Source organism: Salvelinus fontinalis, chromosome 6 (genome assembly GCF_029448725.1).
Source record: "Salvelinus fontinalis isolate EN_2023a chromosome 6, ASM2944872v1, whole genome shotgun sequence".
NCBI lineage: Eukaryota > Metazoa > Chordata > Actinopteri > Salmoniformes > Salmonidae > Salvelinus > Salvelinus fontinalis.
In genome coordinates this window covers 45,655,968-45,668,534 of record NC_074670.1, presented here as the reverse complement: position 1 = coordinate 45,668,534, position 12,567 = coordinate 45,655,968, and the positions used below count along the sequence as shown (strand labels likewise).

At 41.8% G+C, this 12,567-nt stretch overlaps 1 protein-coding gene across 1 annotated transcript in view; it reads left to right on the top strand.

Moving 5' to 3' along the window:
* Positions 1 to 6,539: 6,539 nt before the first annotated feature.
* Positions 6,540 to 12,567, top strand: part of LOC129857900 (ras-GEF domain-containing family member 1C-like) — a 49,380-nt gene continuing 43,352 nt past the window's right edge. Inside the window, exon 1 of the mRNA XM_055926583.1 lies at positions 6,540 to 7,181. The gene's annotated coding sequence lies outside the window, so the exon portion shown is untranslated. The remainder of the gene's footprint in view (positions 7,182 to 12,567) is intronic.

Here is a 12,567-nt window from a genome sequence, read left to right as displayed (position 1 = left end):
CCAGCTTCAGTGATTTTTGCAGTTCGTTCCAGTCATTGGCAGCAGAGTACTGGAAGGAAAGGCGGCAAAAGGATGAATTGGCTTTGGAGGTGACCAGTGAGATATACCTGCTGGAGCGCGTGCTACGAGTGGGTGCTGCTATGGTGACCAGTGAGCTGAGCTAAGGCGGGACTTTACCTAGCAGAGACTTGTAGATGACGAGAGTGAAGCGAGGGCCAGCCAACGAGAGCGTACAGGTCACAGTGGTGGGTAGTATATGGGGCTTTGGTGGCAAAACGGATGGCACTGTGATAGACTGCATCCAATTTGTTGAGTAGAGTGTTGGAGGCTATTTTGTAAATGACATCGCTGAAGTCGAGGATCGGTAGGATGGTCAGTTTTACGAGGGTATGTTTGGCAGCATGAGTGAAGGATGCTTTGTTGCGAAATAGGAAGCCGACTCTAGATTTAATTTTGGATTGGAGATGCTTAATGTGAGTCTGGAAGGAGAGTTTACAGTCTAACCAGACACCTAGGTATTTGTAGTTATCCACATATTCTAAGTCAGAGCCGTCCAGAGTAGTGATGCAGGACAGGCGGGCAAATGCGGGCAGTGATCGGTTGAAGAGCATGCAATTAGTTTTACTTGCATTTAAGAGCAGTTGGAGGCCACGGAAGGAGAGTTGTATGGCATTGAAGCTCGTCTGGAGGTTAGTTAACACAGTGTCCAATGAAGAAGTATACAGAATGGTGTCGTCTGAGTAGGTTGGATCAGAGAATCACCAGCAGCAAGAGCGACATCATTGATGTATACAGAGAAGAGAGTCAGCCCGAGAATTGAACCCTTTGGCACCCCCATAGAGACTGCCAGAGGTCCGGACAACAGGCCCTCCGATTTGACACACTGAACTCTATCAGAGAAGTAGTTGGTAAACCAGGTGAGGCAATCATTTGAGAAACCAAGGTTGTTGAGTCTGCCAATAAGAATGTGGTGATTGACAGAGTCGAAAGCCTAGGCCAGGTCGATGAATACGGCTGCACAGTAATGTCTCTTATCGATGGTGGTTATGATATAATTTAGGACCTTGAGTGTGGCTGAGGTGCACCCATGACCAGCTCTGATACCAGATTGCATAGCGGAGAAGGTACGGTGGGATTTGAAATGGTCGGTAATCTGTTTGTTAACTTGGCTTTCGAAGACCTTAGAAAGGCAGGGTAGGATAGATATAGGTCTGTAGCAGTTTGGGTCTAGAGTGTCTCCCCCTTTGAAGAGGGGGATGACCGCGGCAGCTTCCCAATCTTTGGTAATCTCAGACGATACGAAACAGAGGTTGAACAGGCTAGTGATAGGGGTTGCAACAATTTCGGCAGATCATTTTAGAAGAGAGAGGGTCCAGATTGTCTAGCCCGGCTGATTTGTAAGGGTCCAGATTTTGCAGCTCTTTCAGAACATATCTGGATTTGGGTGAAGGAGAAATCGGGGAGGCTTGGGCGAGTTGCTGTGGGGAGTGCAGGGTTGTTGGCCAGGGTAGGGGTAGCCAGGTGGAAAGCATGGCCAGCCGTAGAAAAATGCTTATTGAAATTCTCAATTATAGTGGATTTATCGGTGGTGACAGTGTTTCCTAGCCTCAGTACAGTGGGAAGCCGGGAGGAGGTGCTCTTATTCTCCATGGACTTTACAGTGTCCCAGAACTTTTTGGAGTTTGTGCTACAGGATGCAAATTTCTGCTTGAAAAAGCTAGCCTTAGCTTTCCTAACTGCCTGTGTATATTGGTTCCTAACTTCCCTGAAAAGTTGCATATCACGGGGGCTATTCGATGCTAATGCAGAACGCCACAGGATGTTTTTGTGCTGGTCAAGGGCAGTCATGTCTGGAGAGAACCAGGGGCTATATCTATTCCTGGTTCTACATTTTTTGAATGGGGCATGCTTATTTAAGATGGTGAGGAAGGCACTTTTAAAGAATGACCAGGCATCCTCTACTGACGGGATGAGGTCAATATCCTTCCAGGATACCCGGACCAGGTCGATTAGAAAGGCCTGCTCGCAGAAGTGTTTTAGGGAGCGTTTGACAGTGATGATGGGTGGATGCAGGCAATGAGGCAGTGATCGCTGAGATCTTGGTTGAAAGCAGCAGAGGTGTATTTGGAGGGTAAGTTGGTTAGGATGATATATATGAGGGTGCCCGTGTTAATAGATTTGGGGTTGTACCTGGTAGGTTCATTGATAATTTGTGTGAGATTGAGGGCATCAAGCTTAGATTGTAGGATGGTGTTAAGCATGTCCCAGTTTAGGTAACCTAGCAGCACGAGCTCTGAAGATAGATGAGGGGCAATCAGTTCACATATAGTGTTGGGCTTCTTCTGCTAGCCGGGTTATGGGCCTAGCTCCAGGCTAATTGATGCTAGCTTCGGGACAGGGAAGTTAAACCAGGAATAGTCACTCGAGTTGCAGCTAGCTAGCTGTGGTGATCCAGGTGAAAAGCTTCAGAGCTTGCGGTAGGAATCCGGAGATATGGAGAGAAGATAGGTCCGGTATGCTCTGTTTTGAATCGCGTTGTACAAACTGGCGAGAGCTTTCCGAGCTAAAGGTTAGCTGATGACCGCTAGCAGTGGTTAGCTGACTAATTAGCTAGTAGCTAGTTAGCTGGCTAGCTTCTGTTGGGGAATACCGGTTCGGAGGTGGATAAGAATACTTTAGAAGAGACAGATCCACACTACATTGGATGAGGCGGGTTGCAGGAGAGTATTTTGAAGTTGAGGTTTAGAAAAATATAAAAGATATGCAAAGAAAAAATATATAACAAGATATATACAAGATGAAGAAGAAAGACGTCTGACGGCTACGCCATCTTGGTTTTGATCTGTTACAGTGCATTCGAAAAGTATTCAGACCTCTTCACCTTTTTCTAATTATTTTCCAACTTGTTCTAAAATGGATTCAATTCAATGTTTTCCACATCAATCTACTCACAATGCCCCATAATGACAAAGCAAAAACAGAAATACCTTATTTACATAAGTATTCAGACCCTTTGCTACGAGACTTGAGCTCAGGTGCATCCTGTTTCCATTTCTCATCCTTGAGATGTTTCTACAACTTTATTGGAGTCCACCTGTGGTAAATACAATTGATTGGACATGATTTGGAAAGGTACACACCTGTCTATATAAGGTCCCACAGTTGACAGTGCTGGTCAGAGCAAAAACCAAGACATAATGTTGAAGAAATTGTGCATAGAGCTCCGAGACAGGATTGTGTCGAGGCACAGATCTGGAGAACGGTACCAACAAAATGTCTGCAGCACTGAAGGTCTCCAAGAACAGAGAATCCCTCATCATTCTTCAATGAAAGAAGTTTGGAACCACCAAACCGCCTGGCCAAATGGAGCAATCGGGGGAGAAGGGCCTTGGTCAGGGAGGTGACCAAGAACCTGATCTAACATCCCTGGAGAGACCTGAAAATACAGTTGAAGTCGGAAGTTTACATACACCTTAGACAAATACATTTAAACTCAGTTTTTCACAATTCCTGACATTTAATCCTCGTAAAAATTCTCTGTCTTAGGTCAGTTAGGATCACCACTTTATTTTAAGAATGTGAAATGTCAGAATAATAGTAGAGAGAATAAATTATTTCAGCTTTTATTTCTTTCATCACATTCCCAGTGGGTCAGAAGTTTACATACACTCATTTAGTATTTGGTAGCATTGCCAATAAATTGTTTAACTTGGGTCAAACGTTTCGGGTAGCCCTCCACACGCTTCCCACAATAAGTTGGGTGAATTTTGGCCCATTCCTCCTGACAGGGCTGGTGTAACTGAGTCTGGTGTGTAGGCCCCTTTGCTCGCACACGCTTTTTCAGTTCTGCCCACAAATGTTCTATAGGATTGAGGTCAGGGCTTTGTGATGACCACTCCAATACCTTGACTTTGTTGTCCTTAAGCCATTTTGCCACGACTTTGGAAGTATGCTTGGGGTCATTGTCCATTTGGAAGACCCATTTGTGACCAAGCTTTAACTTCCTGACTGATGTCTTGAGATGTTGCTTCAATACATCCACATCATTTTCCTGCCTCATGATGCCATCTATTTTGTGAAGTGCACCAGTCCCTCCTGCAGCAAAGCACCCCCACAACATGATGCTGCCACCCCCTTACTTCACGGTTGGGATGGTGTTCTTCGGCTTGCAAGCCTCAACTTTTTCCTCCAACCATAACAATGGTCATTATGGCCAAACAGTTCTATTTTTGTTTCATCAGACCATAGGACATTTCTCCAAAAAGTATGATAATTGTCATCATGCGCAGTTGCAAACCGTAGTCTGGCTTTTTTATGACGGTTTTGGAGCAGTGGCAACTACCTTGCTGAGCGTCCTTTCAGGTTATGTCGATAAAGGACTAGTTTTACTGTGGATATAGACACTTTCGTACCTGTTTCCTCCAGCATCTTCACAAGGTCCTTTGCTGTTGTTCTGGGATTGATTTGCACTTTTCGCACCAAAGTACGTTCATTTCTAGGAGATAGAACGCGTCTCCTTCCTGAGTGGTATGACGGCTGCGTAGTCCCATGGTGTTTATACTTGCGTATTATTGTTTGTACAGATGAACGTGGGACCTTCAGGCATTTGGAAATTGCTCCCAAGGATGAACCAGACTTGTGGAGGTCTACAATCTTTTTTCTGAGGTCTTGGCGGATTTCTTTTGATTTTCCCATGATGTCAAGCAGAGGCACGGAGTTTGAAGGTAGGCCTTGAAATACATCCACAGGTACACCTCCAATTGTCTCAAATGATGTCAATTAGCCTATCAGAAGCTTCTAAAGCCATGACATCATTTTCGGGAATTTTCCAAGCTGTTTAAGGGCACAGTCAACTTAGTGTATGTAAACTTCTGACCCACTGGAATTGTGATACAGTGAATTATAACTGAAATAATCTGTCTGCTAACAATTTTGGGAAAAATTACTTGCGCCAGGCACAAAGTAGATGTCCTAACCGACTTGTCAAAACTATAGTTTGTTAAGAAGAAGTTTGTGGAGTGGTTGAAAAACAAGTTTTAATTTCTCCAACTAAGTGTATGTAAACTTCCGACTTCAACTGTAGCTGTGCAGCAACGCTTCCCATCCAACCTGACAGAGCTTGAGAGAATCTGCAGAGAAGAATGGGAGAAACTCCCCAAATACAGGTGTGCCAATATAGGTGTTGTAACGTTCTTCGTCGGGCGAAAGAGAGGAGGACCAAGATGCAGCATGGTGAGTCAAATCATGAGGCAGGACTAACACCTGCCTCTGATTGAGAACCATATCAGGCCAAACACACAGAAACAGACAAACTAGACATACAACATAGAATGCCCACTCATATCACACCCTGACCAAACAAAGCATAGAAACCTACAACGCAAACTATGGTCAGGGCGTGACAGGTGTGCCGAGCAGACTCAATGCTGTAACCGCTGCCAAAGGTGCTTCAACGAAGTACTGAGTAAACAGTCTGAATACTTATGTAAATGTGATATTTATGTTTTTTATCTGAATAATTTTGCGCAAAATTTAGAAAACCTGTTTTTGCTTTGTCATTATGGGGTATTGAGTGTAGATTGATGAGGGGGGATTATTATTTTTTAAATCAATTTTAGAATAAGGCTGTAACATAACATGTAGAATAATTCAAGGGGTCTGAACACTTTTTGATGGCATTGTAGTGCCTACAAAAAGACACCATTACTATTGCTCCCTATGACAACATCCAACAATACCATTACAACCAACCCCAAGCCCTGGCACAAGAGAGGGGTTTTAACCATCATACCGTTGTCATCCATAATTGGGTTAATGTTATTAATTAACTTTTCTTTTTCTTTCTCAGCAGCATCTTTAAATGTCAAAGGCATATTAACATATTAAGGAGCTAGCATAGTGGGCTTCTCTTCGGGGTCATGGGTAGAGAGCTATGTATTAATTAATTGCACTGAGCCCTGCTCTGCTCTGCCATTCACATGGGAGTCGATGATGATTAGGAGAGGCCATTTTATTATATATTAGAACATTAGTCTGGGATAACCTTGTTGACTTGTAGTCTGAACTCAAAGATAAGCCTGAAACAGAAGATATTGAAATAGTATTGCTTTTCTCGCACTTGCTCTCTCTCTTCAATAGGCTAGATGTGGAGGCTTATTTTACGTGACTTATTGGAGAGAAACAATGCCCTCTATTGAATCTTTTCCTCTTTATTACTGGGTGTTTTTTTTCTACTGACTCAGTACTGACTCAATATCAACACACTCATGAACTCAATTTGACAACGGTGAATAATTGTCGAATAAGTAAATAATTAACGTGAAAATGAATTGTCATTGATTTATTTAAATGATTGTTCACAAATACAATGGCAAACTAATATTAAAGTGAATGCTTTTTTATGAATGTGTTATGATACATTTTAATAAAAACATATATTGAATTTAACCTATTCAATAGCATAATGCACAATATCAAGAGGATGAAAGACATTGCTTTAGGCTGCATAGGCTACTGTAAAGAGAGGCGGGGATGAGGACTGGAGCATGTGGGGGTGTGTATTGAAAGAGAAAGACAGAGCGAGAGAGAGAGACTTGCAGGCGACTTGTTTGCTGAGGATATTGGATTTCTCTATTCATCGTCGTTAGTTCTTTCTCCTCTCTTCCAGCTCTCAGAGGACGTCTGATGTGCTGTCAATCGCCGTTGTAGCCTCTCACTCTCGTTTTGTCTGGCCGTGGACACCGACTGGACAGCCGTGATCTGTTCGAAACGGGGCCGGTACATTACCACACCTTTATTGTGCGTTGAAGCCACTATCTGAATAGTGAAGGGACTACCCGCGAACCGAATAATTCCTGAATGGTTCAGTTGGGACTGTTTTTTACGAGTATTTTTGTTCGTATTTTTAGGTTCGGCATGTTCCTCCAGAATAAGTGTGTTTTAGAAGATCAAGACAAGTGAATGGCTATACCAATATCAGTGCTACTGTAAACCAAGTCATAGCCCAGAGTAGACCCTAACATCATTCGATTGTGGCTTTCTTGGACCTTACTTTTGTGAGTGGATTGTGGGATAATATATTTTTTCCCCCACGGATCTTTGGGATTAGCAGAACTGTTGAATTGATATAGGCTAATACACGTAATACCAAGAAGAAACATGGGGAAGAGTGTCTAGTATCGGTAAGTGAAACGAGGTTACTACACCATAAGCAGAATAATCGATTGAAATTTCACTCACGCCCACGTGCGTCTGTTCCCCATTGCGCGCGTGCATGTGTTTGATAATGACTTCACCTGCGTAAAAATAGCTTTTGACATATTTCAATCTTTATGTTCATCCAATCATCGGATGAGCATAAAATCGTCAACATGCTGTCCGATTTTTTTATTTTATTGACTGAAGCTTAAATCCACTTTTCATTGTTGGTTGTAGGCTAATCTATATTGTTCTTCTCTACACACAGACCTATGGTCATATAATTGTATTTGTAGTATTATGTAAAGTAGTTATTCTATAACCTACAGAACTATATTTTCTGTAGAGTGCTGTAAAAAGTTTACAAAAGGGGATATCATTCTAAACACCATCCCATTGGAGGTAGGCGACACTGGTCATGTTGCCTCTACTACGATATGGGCTTCAAAAACCCCTGACAGCATGAGTCAGCGGTGTGTTTTAGCCAGAACCAGTCGGACTATAAAGCCAGAACACAGGAAAAACCTTGGTACAGGTTTATATGCTTACAAAACCAGCCTACTAGGGGGATTTTAGGGGATTTATTGCGCCGAATTTAGTCAGCTGTCATATGCTAATCTAACCCAACGCCAACGTGCGCACCATACTAATTCAGAGAGAGAGAGAGTTAGGCAGGTGACACAGGCATGAAAACAACCAAGATTCTGTGTCGCAGTCAGGAATACACAGCTATCCTAAATAATTTTAATTAATTACATTTAAATTACATGGCTTGTAGGCTAAATATAACTTTCTTATCTAGCCTTTGTGTAATCATTAACCTACATGGGGAATGTAAACTCAGAACAGAACTACTTCCCCAAACAGGGTGTTTCTGTTTTTCTCTCTCATGTTTCACAGCCTGGATATGAACTAGTAGTAGGCTAAGTGCCAGTTCCTGGACTGACATGATTATTTAGTTCGAATTATAGTCTTTCAGTGTAGTGCAATGGGTTTGAGGTCTGTTCTAGTGATGTGCGGGTTGAGAGTCATGAAATATTGTGTGGAAGATATAGCGGGTTGAATAAAAAGAAAACAATGCATAAAAAAAATCTATAAATGTATATTTTTTGTGCAATTCATATCTATAGGCTACATTTAAGTTTTTCTTTCATTATTGGCCCTCACAATGAAAATGGGGGGGGGGGGGGGGGGGGGCTGTGGATCGGACTCCATCCGTCTGTTCGTCCTTCCATTAGTTCACACAGTCACATGTGATATCTCAGAAAGCACTGGCCGATTTTGAGGAAATTTGGGTGAATGATGCGCCTTGCCGTAGAGATCCGGCATTTACAAAATTACACTGATTGGCCTAAGGCAGGAGCTTGAGTAATTAACCAACATTTGTGAGTCACACTAGAGAGGAAAAGGCGAAGCGAGAGGGATCTTCCCCAGCAGGTGCTCTTATTTGCTGTTGTTTTTGTATGGAGGTCAATGAGAATGTCGAATTTGGTTAACAAAAAAATGTAATGGCTTACTTTCTACATGTGGCTTATTTGTTTGAATAGAAGTTTTGTAATACTTAGGTTGTTACAAGTGTACTGATATGTAGGACACATGACATCCCGGCAACAAAACAAAACAAAAAATGTATATCGGAGTTGGGCCTGTTGTTCACATGCGTATCTGCCCTCATTGGCTAGACTGGTCCCACCTAGAGCTGTTATGGTGACTGTATTACTGCCACACCGGTGGTCACGAGTCATGACGGCAGTCAAATTCCACGTGACCATTTGTCACGGTAACTAAGCTCTGAGGCCGCTCATGGTCATCAGTAGACTATCAAACTTGCTAACTGTCTGGTACCTCACCCTATATTGTCCCTCTAATCAAACTGACATCAATGCAAACATAATCGAAAATCTAATCAAACACTTAATGAGAGCCGATGAGCTGATGTCGCGCAACATTTCTATAGGCAATGCAATTGCGTGAGAAAACAGAGTGATGGCTTCTATTAAAAAGAGGAGGGTCCCATCAGCTTTCTATAGGCTAGGCCTACTATATTTATTTCTCAACTTTCCTAATATTAAGCATATTGCTTCTCTTTAAAACAGGAGTATAGCCTACCTGGTTGCCATGAAAATGAACCACGGAAAAGCGTCCTCCATTCGCTATTTAAGTTCAAAGATGACATGTATTTTTTTCCGCTGCCCCTGTTTCGAAACAGGTCCATTCTAAGTCAAAACAAATTTCACACATATATTATTTAGTATATGTAAAGACAAGATTAAATTAAGAATAATGTGATAGTATTAGCCTATCATATATCAAACAGCGCATGCTTTTTTTCACACCTCATGTTGTAACGGCTGTCGCTCTCCTCATCCTCAGACGAGGAGAGGAGAGAAGGATCATCAGACCAAAATGCAGCTTCAGGGAAATAAGCCATCTTTATTATGAATACGACGATGGCAACACGAAACACAAAACACTTTCAAATTTACAAAACAAGAAAACGACGTTGACGAAACCTGAACATAAACTTACATAACTACACGTAAACTCACGGACAGGAAACAGACGACATCGAAACGAAAACGAACAGCCAAACAGTCCCGTATGGTACATACATCGACACGACACAGGAGACAATCACCCACAAACAAACAGTGAGAACGCCCTACCTAAATATGACTCTTAATTAGAGGAAAACGCAAACCACCTGCCTCTAATCAAGAGCCATACCAGGCAACCCAAAACCAACATAGAAACAGATAACATAGACTGCCCACCCAAAACTAACGCCCTGACCAATTACACATACAAAAACAACATAAAACTGGTCAGGACCGTTACACATGTAGCCTAGCCCATAGGTCTACATGTTTTGATAAGGTTTGTATCACAACTAAAGTGCACAAATAACTTCTTAAAATGAAGCACATTAATCCTCTTTACAACGGGTGTAGAGCCTAACTGGTATACAGCACATACGCAGCACGGGAGTTTCAGGTTCGGGGAAAATAATTTTCACCATAGAAATGCACCTTTATAAAAAAAGCATTACATGCATAATCACATTTGTGGTCCCTTTTGTTTTGGGAATGGTGTTTTCCTGCTAATGGAACACACGTGCTTATAGCCTACTGCCTTGTACACATTGCTGCGCTTATAATGTGAAGAAATAGCCTAATAGTTTATCAACATTTTAAGCTAAACGTTCTCATCTGTTGGGTCAGGCTCATTGCTTTAACAGGTTTTTGGTGGCTAGTGGTTATATTAATTTGGGATCTATCGTATCCCACATCTGTCTCAGAATATGTTTGGTATCTATACTATGGGGGATAGTAGAGTTACATAGGCTAGTGCTTTTGCTGTTCTTTAGGTCTACTCATCTTGTTGGCAAATGAAATGTAAATGTGGACAGTTCTTCCAATATCTTCAATATGCGCCTCGGAATTGGATAAAGACTCGTGCAGTTGCGTCCCCGATGTATCGGTCTTCACTTGTAGTCTGTGAGAGAGACCAGATCACGTGACTGAGAGGTGGTTCGGCATGCAGCCGGGAGAAGGGAATTCTAATTATTATATCCAGTCCAAGGGCACAATGGCCACAAAAGTCCTGGATTTTTTTAGGGGGCATTACCGCCACACAGAGAGAGACTGATGAAGTGTGTACAGCATGCGCAAAAAAACACAGCAGAGTTTATGCCTTTCATGCAACTTTTTTCAAATCATCATTAGAGCCATATCATGTAACCTTAGAAAGTATTACAAACCAAAAACATAGAGCCTAACATTTGTATCACAACTAAAGTTACATAAATAACTTAAAATTAAGCATATAGGAGTACCTATTTCTTTGTTAACCGCTCAATACAGAATAGCCGCATGTACGCACTCCCTCAAATCGTTTGGAGAAAATATCCTTTCTATTTTATTCAGCTATGTTCAATTGTATTCTTCATATTATAAAATAATGCCATGTAATTCCAAGCAAATCTTTTCTGCTAAATGAACGAGTGCAGCCCACAGCCGTATAGCATAGCCAGATCAGGTCCTAACATAAGGACAACTCAAGAGTATGCTATTCTGTTCTCTTGAAAGAAATTACATTTTCTTCATATCATGTTTTTTTGGACTTGTCTAAAATATATCATGGGTTTATTGTTATGGTGTAGGCTATATTACATGGATTTATTAGGCTTTTTCAAATCTAGATGTGCCGTAGGCCTGCATCAGTGCCTTGTAGGCTATTTCGTGGAAGCCAGGAGATGCTAAATGTGTCTATGTCAATTAACAGTCAATTACCGTGAGACCAGCAGTTATTTGCTAGACAATCACCTGCTGACAAAATTTCATGACCACCACAGCCCTAGCCTCCACCTAATCTTGCCTCCTCCCGACTTCCTTCTAGTCTGAGTACCAGTCTCTTTAGCTAACATTCCACTCCTTGCCACTCCTTCCCATTGCCAAATAGCTTTGGCAGATGATATGGAGTACAGGGAGTGAATTAGCTTAAACAGACTGGTACCTAGGCTAACTGCCTTCCATTTTTATAGACATTTATTTTCACTTCAGTATCTTGTCAATATAATGTATAATATGTGGTCACACGCAATAAATGAAATGTGTTAGTCACATGCAATATCTCAATTGGCCCCGGGGGGTGCATAATTTGTGTGGACGACATGTTTACTGTTGCCTTGTTTTTATCTGTCATTTGTGCATAAGCCTAAACTTTAGGGGCTTACTGTACATGCGCCCAGGGCCGGATTAAGAAATCAATCTTTTTTTTTTTTTTACTCACGGTGATGGCCGTTGCACTCGTCGTGGCAATCTATATCAAGATGAGCTACTTAGAAAAACAGTGATGCTGTTAGCTACAAATTGGGAGTTGTTGAGAATTTTTTTTGTATTGGTTCTACAGACCGATTAATCTTCTCTTTTCAGTAGTAGGCATTTGCTTTCCAAATTGTACGTTTTTCCCGCAGTTGTATTTTGAAATCCGCAATAAGCAAACCTACAGCCGTAGGTTTTGGGAAAAGTCTCTGAATGTCCTTGCGTGGCCCAGTCAGAGCCCAGACTTGAACCCAATCTAACGTCTCTGGAGAGACCTGAAAATAGCTGTGCAGAGACGCTCCGCATCCAACCTGACAGAGGATCTGCAGAAAAGAATAGGAGAAACTTCCCAAATACAGTTGTGCCAAGCTTGTAGCATCTTACCCAAGAAGACTTGAGGCTGTAATCGCTGCCAAATGTGCTTCAACAAAGTACTGAGTAAATTTCGAAACACTTGTTTTTGCTTTGTCATTATGGGGCATTGCGTGTAGATTGATGAAGAAAAAAAACAATTGAGTCAATTTTAGAATAAGGCTGTAATGTAACA